The sequence below is a fragment of the Prionailurus bengalensis genome, chromosome F2, assembly GCF_016509475.1.
Source record: "Prionailurus bengalensis isolate Pbe53 chromosome F2, Fcat_Pben_1.1_paternal_pri, whole genome shotgun sequence".
In the NCBI taxonomy this organism is placed as follows: Eukaryota; Metazoa; Chordata; class Mammalia; order Carnivora; family Felidae; genus Prionailurus; species Prionailurus bengalensis.
Window position 1 is genome coordinate 67,346,061 of NC_057353.1, and position 13,401 is coordinate 67,359,461.

General features: G+C 47.6%; 1 long non-coding RNA gene across 1 annotated transcript; it reads right to left on the minus strand.

Annotated features, from left to right (window-relative positions):
• Window positions 1-3,063: 3,063 nt before the first annotated feature.
• On the minus strand, window positions 3,064-3,579 carry LOC122496096. Its single transcript, XR_006300677.1, has 2 exons — window positions 3,460-3,579; window positions 3,064-3,364 (listed from the first exon to the last, which is right to left on the minus strand). It is a non-coding gene; the product is annotated as an uncharacterized LOC122496096 (long non-coding RNA).
• Window positions 3,580-13,401: the final 9,822 nt, after the last annotated feature.

The following is a 13,401-nucleotide window of genomic DNA, read 5'->3' on the forward strand; positions in this document are numbered from 1 at the left end:
TTGAGAAAAGAGCACTCTCGTTTCTTCTGAGTCTTACTGGGAGAAAGAAAATGGGCTTTGGAGGCTGAGATAATTGTGTGGAAACCAGAGCACAGGCTGTGTGACCTTGGGCAAGTTACTCAACACTCCGAATCTGATACATAAAATGCAATGTCTATCTTGTAGGATTGTGGGAGTTTGGGCACGTGGGGTGGGGGGTGGGGTGGTTCTCTACTGTGGATGGAAGTGGAGAAACACTTTTTACCTGTTGTCTTCCATATCATAGTATCCAAACGAATGATCGAATGATCGCTATTTAAGTAACAGACAACTGTTTGCTGAGTGCTATTACAGTTTACAAAGTGATGCATATATTTTCTCACTCATTCTCCCAAAGGTCCCATTGCATAGACAGAGAGACAGCTCCCGGGGTTTCCAAGATTACCAAGCTCATGTGTAGCAGATCTAAACTCCAAGTCCATACCTCTCTCTCCTGCCCCCCTGCTCTGTGCTCTCCAAGAGGCTGCGTGATGATTGGTGTAAGTGGGTGAGGCTGCCTCCAGTCAGAACACTCCTCAATGACTTTTTACGGTCCGTCCATGCCTGGGGGGGGGGGGGGGGTTCAGCCACAATCCCTGAAATATTTCAAGTGTGTTCAATGCAGCATCACGGATGCATGTTGGAGTGTCGTTTTTTTACTTGAACCGCTGCATTTGATGGTAAGGGAGTGTAAACGCATCTTTCATTCATGCTACCGCAGATCTTTTCCACATTCTTTTCTCGTTTTGCCACTTCTGGTAGTGAGAAACCCCAATGCAGAAAACAATGCAGACACTTAACTGAGCTCTTTACAGGCATAGAACTTAGATTTGGAAGGTAAGGATGTGAAGAAACAGACGTGGTAGAAGGAACTTATACCAGAAACTGCTAGCTGCGTACCAAATATCCATTTTCTCCTTCTTTCTTGGTAACAGAAGGCCAGCTGTACTAGGGCAATGTGCTAAGCTCAGGCAGGACGTCTGTCTGTCTGTGTCTTGCTGTTGGGGGTAGCTGAGGCTGCGTGAGCATAGCTCAGTGGGTGGGGTCACAGGAAACCTCACTAAAGGGGGTTGACTCAGCTGGCAGACCCTTTGTGCCTCTTCTTCCTCCTTCATTGCACCTGCACTGTGGGCGTGATGGCTGGGGCTCTATCAGGTATCTTGGATCACGAGGCAACCTTGACTATGGAAGCTACCATGAATAGTGGGGCAGAAAGATGGAAAAGGTGCAAATCCCTGCTGATTGTGGGCTCACCGAACCACTCCTATATGGACTATGTCCGGACTTTTATATGTGAAAGCAAAAACAAGCCTCTATCTTCCTAAAGCCACAGTTATTTGGGGGTAGTAGTTGTTTTTATTGTTACATGCAGCTGAACCAAATCCTAACTGATACAGAGAAGCTTTTCTTGACCTTACAGAATTGGCAACAGTTTATTCCAGGACCTTGTCTGAATCACTTCACCACTGAGCAGTGAAGGACCAGGCACCCACTGTCCCTTGTGAAGACATATTATCTTCCTTCCAAGTTGGAGCTGAGACCCAGGGAGAGTTTCATGCCATGAAACTCTGCATTTTAGAACCAAATTGAGTAGTTAGAATCTCCAAGTGAAAGTTCCTTCCTTTCCTTCCTGAGCTTCTCTTAAATCTCACCTTTAAAAAAATTTTACTTATTTTTCATTTTAGTAAAATATATGTAACATAAAATTTACCATATTAACCATTAATTTTTTTTTATATTTGTTTATTTTGAGAGAGAGAGCACATGCACGTGCATGAGCAGGGAAGGGGCAGAGAGAAAGAAGGAGACAGAGAATCCCAAGCAGGCTCTGTGCTCTCAGTGCAGAGTCCCAGGAGGGGCTGAGTCTCACCAACCACGAGATCATGACCTGAGCTGAAATCAAGAGTTGGATGCTTAACCAACTGAGCCACCCAGGCGCCCTGCATTTTAACCATTAAAAAAAATTTTTTTTTACATTTATCTATTTTTGAGAGGGACAGAGAGAGATAGAGTGCGTGCAGGGCAGGGGCAGAGAGCGAGGGAGACACAGAATCCGAAGCAGGCTCCAGGCTCTGAGCTGTCAGCACAGAGCCCGAGGCGGGGCTCGAACTCACGAACTGTAAGATCATGACCTGAGCCGAAGTCGGATGCTTAACCCACTGAGCCACCCAGGTGCCCTGTAACCATTTTTAAGTATACAGTTCTGTGGCATTGAATACATTCACATTGTACTACAGCCATCACCATCACCTACCTTCAGAACATTCTTCATCTTGCAAAATTAAAACTGTTCCCATTACACAGTGACTTCCCGTGCTCCCCCCCCCCCATCCCCTGGCAATCACCATTCTACTTTCTGTCTCTATGAGTTTGAGGAGTCTAAGTACCTCATGTAAGTGAAATCATACAGAATTGGCCTTTTGTGACGGGTGTATTTCACTTAATATAAAGCCTACGAGGTCCATCCATGTTGTACTATGTGTCAGGATTCCCTTTCTCTGTAAGGCTGAATAATATTCCACTGTATGTGGAGACCACCTTTTGTTTATCCATTCACGGACACTCAGCTTGTGTTCGCCTTTTGGCCATTATGAACAATTGCTACTATAAAACGAGTATACAAATATCTCTTTGAGACCCTACTTTCATTTTTTTTTTTTGGAAGGGGAGCAGGATATGCCCAGTAGTGGAATTGCTGGATCATATAATAATAACTCTGTTTAATTTTTTGAGGAATTACATCTCTGTTTTCCATAAGGACGGCCCCCTTTTATATTCCCACCAGCTATGTACAAAAGCTCTAATTTCTTTACATCCCCAACAATACTTGTTATTTTTCTGAGTTTCTTTTTTTTTCATAATAGCCATCCTAGCAGGTGCAAAGTGATATCTCACAGTTTTGATTTGCAATTCCTCGATGAGTGGTGATATTCAGTATCTTTTTGATGCTGGCAGGCCAGGTCCAAGGACCCAGAGTGGGACCCTGCAGGACCAGCCAAGAGGGTCCTCGGTTGCACGCAGGATAGAAACCAAACACGAGCCAGAGAAAGTGAAAACAGAGTTTATCGAAAAGTGTGACGGAAAATAACCAGACAGAATGTCTGGGAGACTCGGAAAGGAAAGGAGAATGAGTCCTGTCGTCACTTGGGGCTGGGGGTTTATTTGGAAGAGGGTCCAGGGAACGTGTTCCTCCAGGAATCTTGGCTGAGGTTTGTTTGAAGCTGATGTCCTAGAACATGTTTGGGATCTGGCTCTTCTTAGATGTTATCGGGTGTTTGGGGGCCTAGGAGAAACTCAGAGAATGAGTTCCCCCTTGGAGCGGGAACGTTGATTCTTTGGCTTTTAGCTGGATGAAAAATATAGGACATGGGTACATGGAACCTAGCGGAAAAACAGCAGAGACAGAGCCTTTCTAAAATGGAATCCCTCCAGCTTCCCTACCTTGTTTTCATGTGGTTATTGGTCGTTTGTGTATCTCCTTCGGAGAAATGTCTGTTCACATCCTGTGCTCATTTTTAAGCTGGGTTGATTTCTGTTGTTGAGTTTTAGAAGCTCTCTCTACATTCTGGGACACCTGGGTGGCTGAATCAGTTAAACTGCCAACTCTTGGCTTCAGCTCAGGTCACGATCTCACAGTTCATGAGTTTGAGTCCCGTGTCGGGCTCTACGCTGACCGCGAGGACAAGGACAGCGCGGACAGTGTGGAGCCTGCTTGGGATTCTCGCTCTCGCTCTCTTCGCCCCTCCCCCACTCCAGCTCGCGCTCTCTCTCTCTCTCTCTCTCTCAGTGTCTCAAAATAAATAAGTAAATGAACCTTTAAAAAACTAAAAGAAAAAAGAGGTTCTTTCTACATTCCGGGTATTAATCCTTTATCAGATGTGTGATTTGCAAATATTTTCTCTCGTTCCATGACTTGCCTTGTCACTCTGTCCATGGTGTCCTTTGACATACATTTTTAAAAATTCTGATGGAGCCCAAGTTGCCTTGTTTTTCTTTTGTTGCCTATGCCTTTGGTGTCCTATCCAAGAAATCACGACCAAATCCAGTGTTCTGCAGCTCTCCCTCTGTGTTTTCTTCTAAGAGGTCTAGAGTTACAGCTCTTATATTTAGGGCTGTGATACATGCGGTGTTAATTTTTGTATGCGGTGTTAAGTAAGCATCCAACGTCATTCTTTTGCCCGTGGATATCCAGTTTTCCCAGCACCATGTGTTGGGAACCTCACCTACGGAGTATTTTCTGTGCTTCGTTCATATGTAGCACCCCTGGTAGCTGATCTTTATTGCAGCAAGTGCGCTATAGATATTTTCATAATCTTCTTGAATCCTGGTGATGACTCCGTGAAGAGTCTATGGTCAGGATAGGCCGGAATGTATTGCGGTAACACACTCTCAAATCTCAGAGTTTTACCTGAATAGTTGTTGTCACTCACAGATGTGGCTTTGGGTCTGAGCAACAACCCACACGCTGGCCCAGGATTCCATAGGGATCCTCCATGTCAACATTGATTCCACGATGTCTGGGTCAGGGAAAACAGTGTGATGAGACCCCAACATTGACTAGTCAATGCTTCCACTCGGAAATAACACAGGATACTTTCACCCAGGGCTCATTGACCAAAACAAGTCACGTGGGCAAACCCGACTTCAAGAGAGCCGAGAACTACAGCCCCCTCCCGTGTTCAGAAGTAGAGAACCAGATATTCGGGAATAATAGTAACGCTTTCTACATGCAGGTATGACTATTCCCAATTCACCGATCAGAAATTAGGGAGTCATAGCTAATTACGAGGCAGTTCTTTTCGGTTTTAAAACCATATTCTCTCTTCCTGTTCCCAACACAATAGCTATTACATTAGAATATACTGGATTATAGATTATTTTCTCCCTAGAGAATGATGAATTTTCCACCTGCACCAGCCTTTGTGATGTCTATGATGATTTAATGAAGCTGCTTGCTAACTGTATGCAACATGTTTTCAATAAAACAACAAAATTCAGGGGCGCCTGGGTGGCTCAGTCGGTTAAGCGTCCGACCTCGGCTCAGGTCATGATCTCGCGGTCTGTGAGTTCGAGCTCCGCGTCGGGCTCTGTGCTGACAGCTCAGAGCCTGGAGCCTGTTTCAGATTCTGTGTTTCCCTCTGTCTCTGACCCTCCCCCATTCATGCTCTGTCTCTCTCTGTCTCAAAAATAAATAAATATTGAAAAAAAAATTAAAACAACAACAACAACAAAATTCAGATAGTGGTGAGTCATTTCTGTGGTTTTCCTGAGCTCCTTCACCAGAACCATTTACAACTCCTAAGAGTCCACCCACGGCTCTTAGGAGATAGCCAAGGGCCCTTTTCTCCCTCTGGCATATTCTGGAAGTTCAGCTGGATCAGTTTAGGATTCGGGCACATATAGGCACAGTGGTGGCCACTAAATGGAAGTATATTTGCGTTGATGCCAAAGTTCAATATGCACTGATGTCAGTTTTAAAAATACGCATCAGGAGTACGCGACCCTCAGCCCCTCCACCCTCCCCTCCCCTCCTGCAATCACGAGGTTGCTCTCTGTATTTACGAGGCTGTTTCGGTCTTTGTTCTTTTTTCTTTTGTTCTGGTTTTCAGATTCCACAAATATGTGAACTCAAATGGTATTTGTCTGAACTGATTTCCCTTAGTATAATACCCTCTAGGCCCATCCATATTGTCATGAAATAGGTGAAGGGGATTAAGAGGTACAGATCTCCAGTTATAAAATAAATAAGTCACAGAAATGAAAAGGAAAGCATAGAGAACGGAGTTAATATTGTTTTTTTAAAAATTTTTTTTTCAATGTTTATTTATTTTTGGGACAGAGAGAGAGAGCATAAACGGGGGAGGGGCAGAGAGAGAGGGAGACACAGAACCGGAAGCAGGCTCCAGGCTCCGAGCCATCAGCCCAGAGCCCGACGCGGGGCTCGAACTCACGGACTGCGAGATCGTGACCTGGCTGAAATCGGACGCTTAACCAACTGCGCCACCCAGGCGCCCCTGGAGTTAATATTGTAATAAAGTATGGTGACAGTGACTATACTCATTGTCGTGAGCACTGAGAAATGTGTAGAACTGTCAGATCACTATGCTGTACATCCGAAACTCATATATGTTGTGTGTCAACTATACTTACGAGAACAAAAACAAAAACAAAAACAAGAGGTACATGTACTTTGTTCACACCTCTCCCATGACTCAGATGCATTTTCTCTGGCTCTAGAATCAATATGTACTTGTCACCATGCCTTATTTATCCCTGAATACTGAATTTCCTCAGGTCCTATCGACCGGATGGGCAGAAATGGATTCCAGTAACCGTAATAAGGCCAAAGTCACGACTCTCCTGATCCACTTGATCTATAGAAACTCGGCCTTCTCAAAAGTCTTATTCCCTCACTCAGCCCCAGAAACTTTAAAAAAAAAAAACCTTAAACAAGGCCTGGGACAGGTCACCCACCATCATTTCTAGCTACAGGGGTAGGAACAGATAAGAAGGCAGAGACAGAAACGGGTGACCACGTGACAAATGTTGGCCAATGACAGATAGTAAGAAGTCTACTGGCTGGCACTTTGAAATGCTCTGGTTTACCCGCCAGAAAGAGTGGCACAGCTTTTTTCCTTTATCCTATCCCCTGATTCCTTCTTGGAATGTAAATGTGATCACTGGAGCTACAGCAGCCTTCTCTCCACATGAGGACAGAAGCCAAGGCCAATCCGATGACGGCCGCAAGAAGCCCTCACTCTGCTCTGCTCCCCTTCAGGATTCTTGCCACATGGGAGAAAACAAACCCCGGATCTGTTAGGTTTTCTGTAACTTGCAGTCGACAGCAATCCTAACTGGTACAGAGTGGCAAGGCACGTGTCTCCAAAACTACGGATGACATTAAATTGCCTTTAAGAGAGGGGCGCCTGGGTGGCTCAGTCAGTTAAGCGTCCGACTTCGGCTCAGGTCATGATCTCGCAGTCCGTGTGTTCGAGCCCCGCATCGGGCTCTGGGCTGACAGCTCAGAGCCTGGAGCCTGCTTCAGATTCTGTGTCCCCCTCTCTCTCTGGCCCTCCCCTGCTCACACTGTCTCTCTCTCTCTTAAAAATAAATAAACATTAAAAAACTTTTTTTAATTGCTTTTAAGGGAAAACACACCCCTTTGAGTGAAGATGGGGGAGGAAGGGGCAGGGCAAGAGGCAGGGACTGGCCAGATTCGGGAGCAGAGTCAGCACAAAAATATAGACCACGGTGGCCCATGTTCTTGAATCTCCCCATCCCCGCCACTGGCACCACTCACGTATAAACAGAGGCCAGGGCAGGGGCAGGAGCAAGGGCGAAGCTAAAACCATAAAAACTCAGGAATTCAGTGACTTGGTCATTTGGTGAATTGGCTTTTAGTAAATTCGCTTTCAGAGATTTGACTGTCAGCAAAGTGACTTAAAGCCTGTGTTTTGGGTTGGAACTACTCCCATTCCCAGAACTGCCCCGCCTCCCACACTAGCCAGAGGGGGGCTGCGGCCCCAGGCTGAGAGGGATGAACCCTCCCCGGCTCACTGTATGCTCGGGAAGGGCCTGGCGAGGGGCTGCGCTATCCCAGAGCCCTCCGGGGATCTCAGCCCAGTGGCTCCTTTACCTCCCCACTCTCTCTGGAGCATTCAGGCATCAGCCCCGGAGTGGGGCACAGAGGCAAACCCATGGGGAGGCCTGGGGATTCCCGCACAGCGGCCTCCCCTCAGGGGGCTGGGGTTTTGATGTTGGCCGAGCTCTTCGGTGCTTGCCCCTCCCCGTCCAGGCTTTATTCTCTTTCAGGAGGCTCCTAAGTTCTCGTAGGAAGAACCCTGGGCAGGTGTGTGAACCACAATTTTCCAGACAGGCCTTGTATGGCTGACCCCCAGCTGAGGCTCGAGCTGAGAATGCACATCCCAAGTTCCCAGGGCTGGTCTGGCATATGACAGGAGGTCAGTAGACACTTGTTCAATAACTGATTATAATAATCACTGTCCTCTGTGGAGGGCCTACTGTGTGTCTTGCGCTGAGCCAGATTCTTCATTTTCATATACCTCAGTTCCCTGAGGCTACCGTGAGCCCCTCTTCTAGAATAAAGAGGAACGAGGGAAATAAAATTGATCTTCCAGAACTGGGAGACCATCCACTGGAGGAAACTGGTCCGCCTAAGAGGCAGGTCAGCCTCAGCTAAAACTTCAAAATAGGTAGGATCTCTGGGCTGAAACAAAATAAAGTCACTCTTTATCCAAAGCATGGGGTAACACGGTCACAATCGCCTGGTAGTGTTTCATGTTTCCGAATTGCTTGCTTTTGGGGAAGCATCTCTTTCCCACCTTCAGTCCATCTGGTTTTAGGTGAAAGTAACTTTACCTCCCTGCCCTCAGACCTTGGACATGTATCCTGGACTTACCCTGTGAGTGTTAAAGCCCAAGGGCGCAGTGATTCAGTGAGTCATTCAGGGTTGTCCATGTGACCCAAAAGCAAGTGATTTAGAGTCATTCCTGGGACTATCACTGACCCTCACTTTTGTGTGGAGAGTGGGGAGGGAAATTTATGCTAAGTGCTTACCGGAGGATAAAATCAGCCCAGAGGAAAGCATCTCAGAGGAGAGAGAGCAAGAGGGAGAGAAAAAAACCAAACTGGATCCAGCCATGCCTGAAGCACATACCTCCCCCTGATCTTCCCAGCTACTTCAGCCAAGATATTTTGTGTTAAGCTAGTTTGAGTTGGGTGGGTCTAAAACCTGGTCTGAGTACCCCGAGAGCTCTTCAGGGGGAAGACTTGCTCATGCTTTCACATACTCTGGTCCCGCTGGCAAAGTCATCTCTGCGCTTAATGGACATCATATAGCACCTCCAGTTTTCTCGTTCTCCAACCCCAGATCTATCCATCTCCTAGATCCTCAGCTAGATAAATGACACTTCCATGTACATATCTGCCGAAATTCCGAGAGGTGTCATTGGTTTTGCTCTTACCCATACCCTCCAACTTCCGTTTATCAGAGCCTGTCAATAGGGGGCGGACGCCAAACATATCCATATCCTTCCGCGGTTCCTCGGTTCTTCTGCCACCGTCATGGCTGGCCTGACGGTTGCAAAGACCTCTCAACAGGTATCCCTGGGGCAGCCAAGGTGATCTCCAAACGTGTAGATCAGGTCTGGTTGCTGCCCGGCTTCCAACAATTCATTGCTCCGAGGAAGAAGGTTAAGTCTGTCCACTGGCCCGTGAGCTCTGTGCACTCTGGCCCTGCAGCCTCGGTGACTTTCCCAGGCCCCTTGCCCCCCTGCTCATTTGCCCCAGCTTGCCTGCGTCCTTCCTGTTCCCTGGCCTTGCCCGGGGCCTTACAGCCCCTTGCAACTCTGTCCTCCTGGAGCATTTGTCTCCAGGGCTCCCCATGCATGGTTCATCCTTATTTCTCTGGTCTCACCTCATGAGTCATGTCTCTCCTCGGAGAGAGACTCTCTGGCTTATTTGCTTTAGGCTCGCGTCTCCCTGGTGGGGATGGCAACTCGGGGAGGTAAATGTTACCCCACCCCCACAGTAGAGACTGTGAGACCAGCGTCCAGCATTGTTATTAGTCAACTTCAGCTCCAGGACAGATCGTGCAGATTGGGGGGCTAAACACCGGGAATTAATTTCTCACAGTTCTAGAGGCTGGATGTCTGAGAGCGAGATGTCAGCAGGCTGGCAGGGCTGGCTTCTTCTGAGCCTCTCTCCTTGGCTTGCAGATGGCCGTCTTTTCCCTGTGTCCTCACACGGCCTTCCGTCCACGTCCATCTGTGTCCAAATCTCCTCATGGGGACACAAGCCACGTTGGATGAGGCCCACCCTAATGGCCCCATATGAACTTAATTACCTCTGTAAGGGGTCTGCCTCCAAATACAGTCCCACTCTTGGGTCCTGGGGGTTAGGACTTCAACATAGGAATTTGGGGGGAAAACAATTCAGCCCATAACAGGCATAAAGTAGGCCCTCAAACGCATTCGTGAAATTAGCGCAGCGATCTTCTCCCCACATTAGCCAAGGTTTGCCTTCTCCGCCCTGCACTGGCCCCGGTAACCTCCTGTTGGAGATCTGGCCTCCTGGGTGACTAGTCGATCCGGCTAGTGCTAGACGTGACACACGTACTTTTCGTTGTAAACGAATACGGCAGAATTCTGCTGTTTGTCACCATCTGCGGTGCTCTCTAATCAGCATGGACGGTTTCTGAGGCCTTCTTACCCCTGCACAGACTGCTCCAGCCCCAACCTTCAAAAGCGACGGTCAGGTCCTGGGATGCAGTAGATGAGGGTGAGTGGGGGCGGGGGGCGGGTACCACTGGTGTGGTCTTCCCTGGCTTCAGCACCCCCTCTCCTGATTATTCCTATTTTACAGCTGATCAGAGAGGTTAGGCCGATTGCACAAAGTCACCCAGCCAGTAAATGATGGGAGAATCAGAATTCACATCTGGTTTTCTCTGGCAGCAAAACCCCTGCGTTGTCAGTGTCCTACAGTTCTTGCTTCTGCAGATGGATATGGAAAAACAAGGGGCAAATGACCCCCCACCCCCACCCCCGCCAATTCCCCGGGGGCACTGATGTCATTCCTCAACGGGGAACGCTGCTTTGAAAAAACGTGAGGATGGCAACAGTGAAACCTGAGCAGCCTGACAGAAGCAAGGAGCAGATGGAAGCATCTGGTGAGGCTTCAACTCAGACGCCCCCTCCTCACATCTGGAGCCTGAGCCGCAGGACCCGAGCCTTGGCAGCCGCATTTTGGCACTTTCCCCGGGCCTGGATCTTGTCAACCAGGATTCCAGAAAAGACTGAATAAAGAACGCGTAAACGTCAGGAGTGCGTCCTCCCCAGGGTCAACTCCTTCCAAAGCGGCGCTTCCCGTTCACCCTGGCCTCCGGCGCCACCGCTGGACTAGGTTTCTTTTTGTATCATAAGCCCCGCCAGGTCTAGAGCCCGAGCCCGTGAGGAGACGCCACGCAGCCTGGTGATTAAGAACAAACGTGGGCGTTGACTAACAGAAATCTGATCTCAATCCAGGTTCAAACACTTCACCTTCCTTGTGAGATGTCAATGGGGATAATAGTCCCAATCGTGTTGTTCGGCTATGAAGAAAAATGTGATGAGAAAGTGAAATTCTTAGCACAGTGTGAGTCTCGACAAAGAATATTAGAACCTTGGGGTGCCTGGCTGGCTCGGTTGGTTGAGTGTCTAACTCTTGATTTTGGCTTGGGTCATGATCCTAGGGTCATGAGATCGAGCCCCGCATTGGGCTTCTCACTGGGCGTCCAGCCTGCTTGGGATTCTCTCTCTCTCTTTCTCTCTCTCTCTCTCTTTCTTTCTCTCTCCCTCTCCCCCGACCTCAAGAAAAAAATAAAAAATAAACATAAAAGAACCTTAGAACCCAGACTTGTGGCTTGGGTCTTGCATAGTGATCTTCTGGATATTGAAGTTATTTTCAGGAGTTTAACACCCATGTCTTCACTACTTCTTCCTTCCTTCTTTCCCTTCTTTCTTTTTTAAGAATGTAAGACACTCATAAACAAGGGTTTGAATTCCAGCTTAGCTGCCAGTCGGCTGTGTGACCTTGGACAATTGACTTCACCACTTAAAGAGGCAATTTCTTTTTTCTGAAAAATAATAGTAACGGCTATTATTTAATGGGCCACACACTCTGCTAGAGGGTGTTAATACATTATGTAATTTAATCTTCTTAACCCAGTGAGGAAGGAATTTTCCGTAATTTAGACATGAGAGGTTTAGTAACTGGTCAAGGTTACTCAGCTAGTGCAGAGCTCAGTCAGGATTTGAATCTTGAACTTCTAGGCTTTAAAACTAATGCTTTTTTGGGGTGCCTGGTTGGTTAAACATCTGACTTTGGCTTAGGTCATGATCTCACGATTTGTGAGTTCGAGCCCTGTGCTGACAGTGGGGAGCCTGCCTGGGAGTCTCTCTCTCTTCCTCCCTCTCTGCCCCTTCCCCACTTTTGTGAGCATATGTGTGCGTGCATTTTCTCTCTCTCTCTCTCTCTCTCTCTCTCAAAATAAAAAAAAGAAATATTTAAAACTGATGCTCTTTCACCTGCCCCCCCCCTTCCCCATGAGGATGACCATACTCTCCCTCCCACACGGCTTGGTGTGAACACAGAGACAGGGGAGGCAAAACTGCTTTCTGCATGGTAGAAAGGCAAAGAAAATGTCAGTTGTTATTTGATCTCACATGCTGGCTCCACATCTGTCCTCCCTTTGGGACCTGTCTCTCAACCCACAACATCTCCGGGGGGGAGGAAAGTGTCAGCCAACTTACAGCTCTGTCCCTCAACAACCTCCTCCTCTGGACCTGGGGATGGTTGCCTTGGGAACCGAGTGATTTTTCTTGCCGGCTTCCCTGAAGACAGGCACACTGGGAAAGCTGCCAGAGACGGGCTCCTGGTGGATTATCTGGTGCCCAGGCCGTTGGCTTTGGTGGTCTAAGACACCTGCTGCTTGGGAAGAAACCAGGAGGTATGGGGTGGAAGGAAGAACTCACAGAAATCTGAGTAGAGACCAAAACTGAAGTCAGGAAGACCATCCAACCGAACCCTGAATCTGAAGGGTCCCAGACAGAAAAGAAGAGGATGGAATACAGAAAGAAGACGGGCCAAAGTGTGGGGTAGAATCCAGAGAAACTCCCACTACTCAGAAAATGTCAGGGCCAAGCCTCTTCGAGGAGGGTGGGAACCCTGGCTACAGCCAGGAGCTGCGGCCAAGATGCTGAACCTACCCAAATGAGCAGGTTCAATCCACCCTTGCCTTTTGTCTCACAGCCCTGGGGGAAGGAACTTCAGGATGGGTCAGTTTTGTTCTTCATAGACTTTATTTTTTTATGGCAGTTTTATTTCATGGCACAGTCAAGTGGGAAATACAGGATTCCCATGTACCTCTGACTCCACACATGTACAGCCTCCCCCTACTATCAACATCCCCCACCACAATTATTACAACCAATGAACCTTTGCTGACACATCGTTATCGCTCAGAGTCCATAGTTAACATTAGGGTTCATTCTTGGTGTTGCACACTCTATGCATTTGGACAAATATATAGTGACATATACGTCATAAATGTCAAATATATGCCTCCACCCATCATTACAGTATCAGATGGAATAATTTCACTCTCCTGAAAACGCTCTGTGTCCCCACTTGGTCATCCCATAGAACCGCAGCTCTTTTTACTGTCCCCATGGTTTTGCCTTCGCTTGGGTATCATAGGGCTGGAATTATATAGCATGTAGCCTTTTCAGCCTTTCCCCTCACTTAGTAACATGTTTTTAAGGTTCCTCCACGTCTCTTCATGGCTTAATGGTTTGCTTCTCTTTAGCACCGAATAATATTCCATTA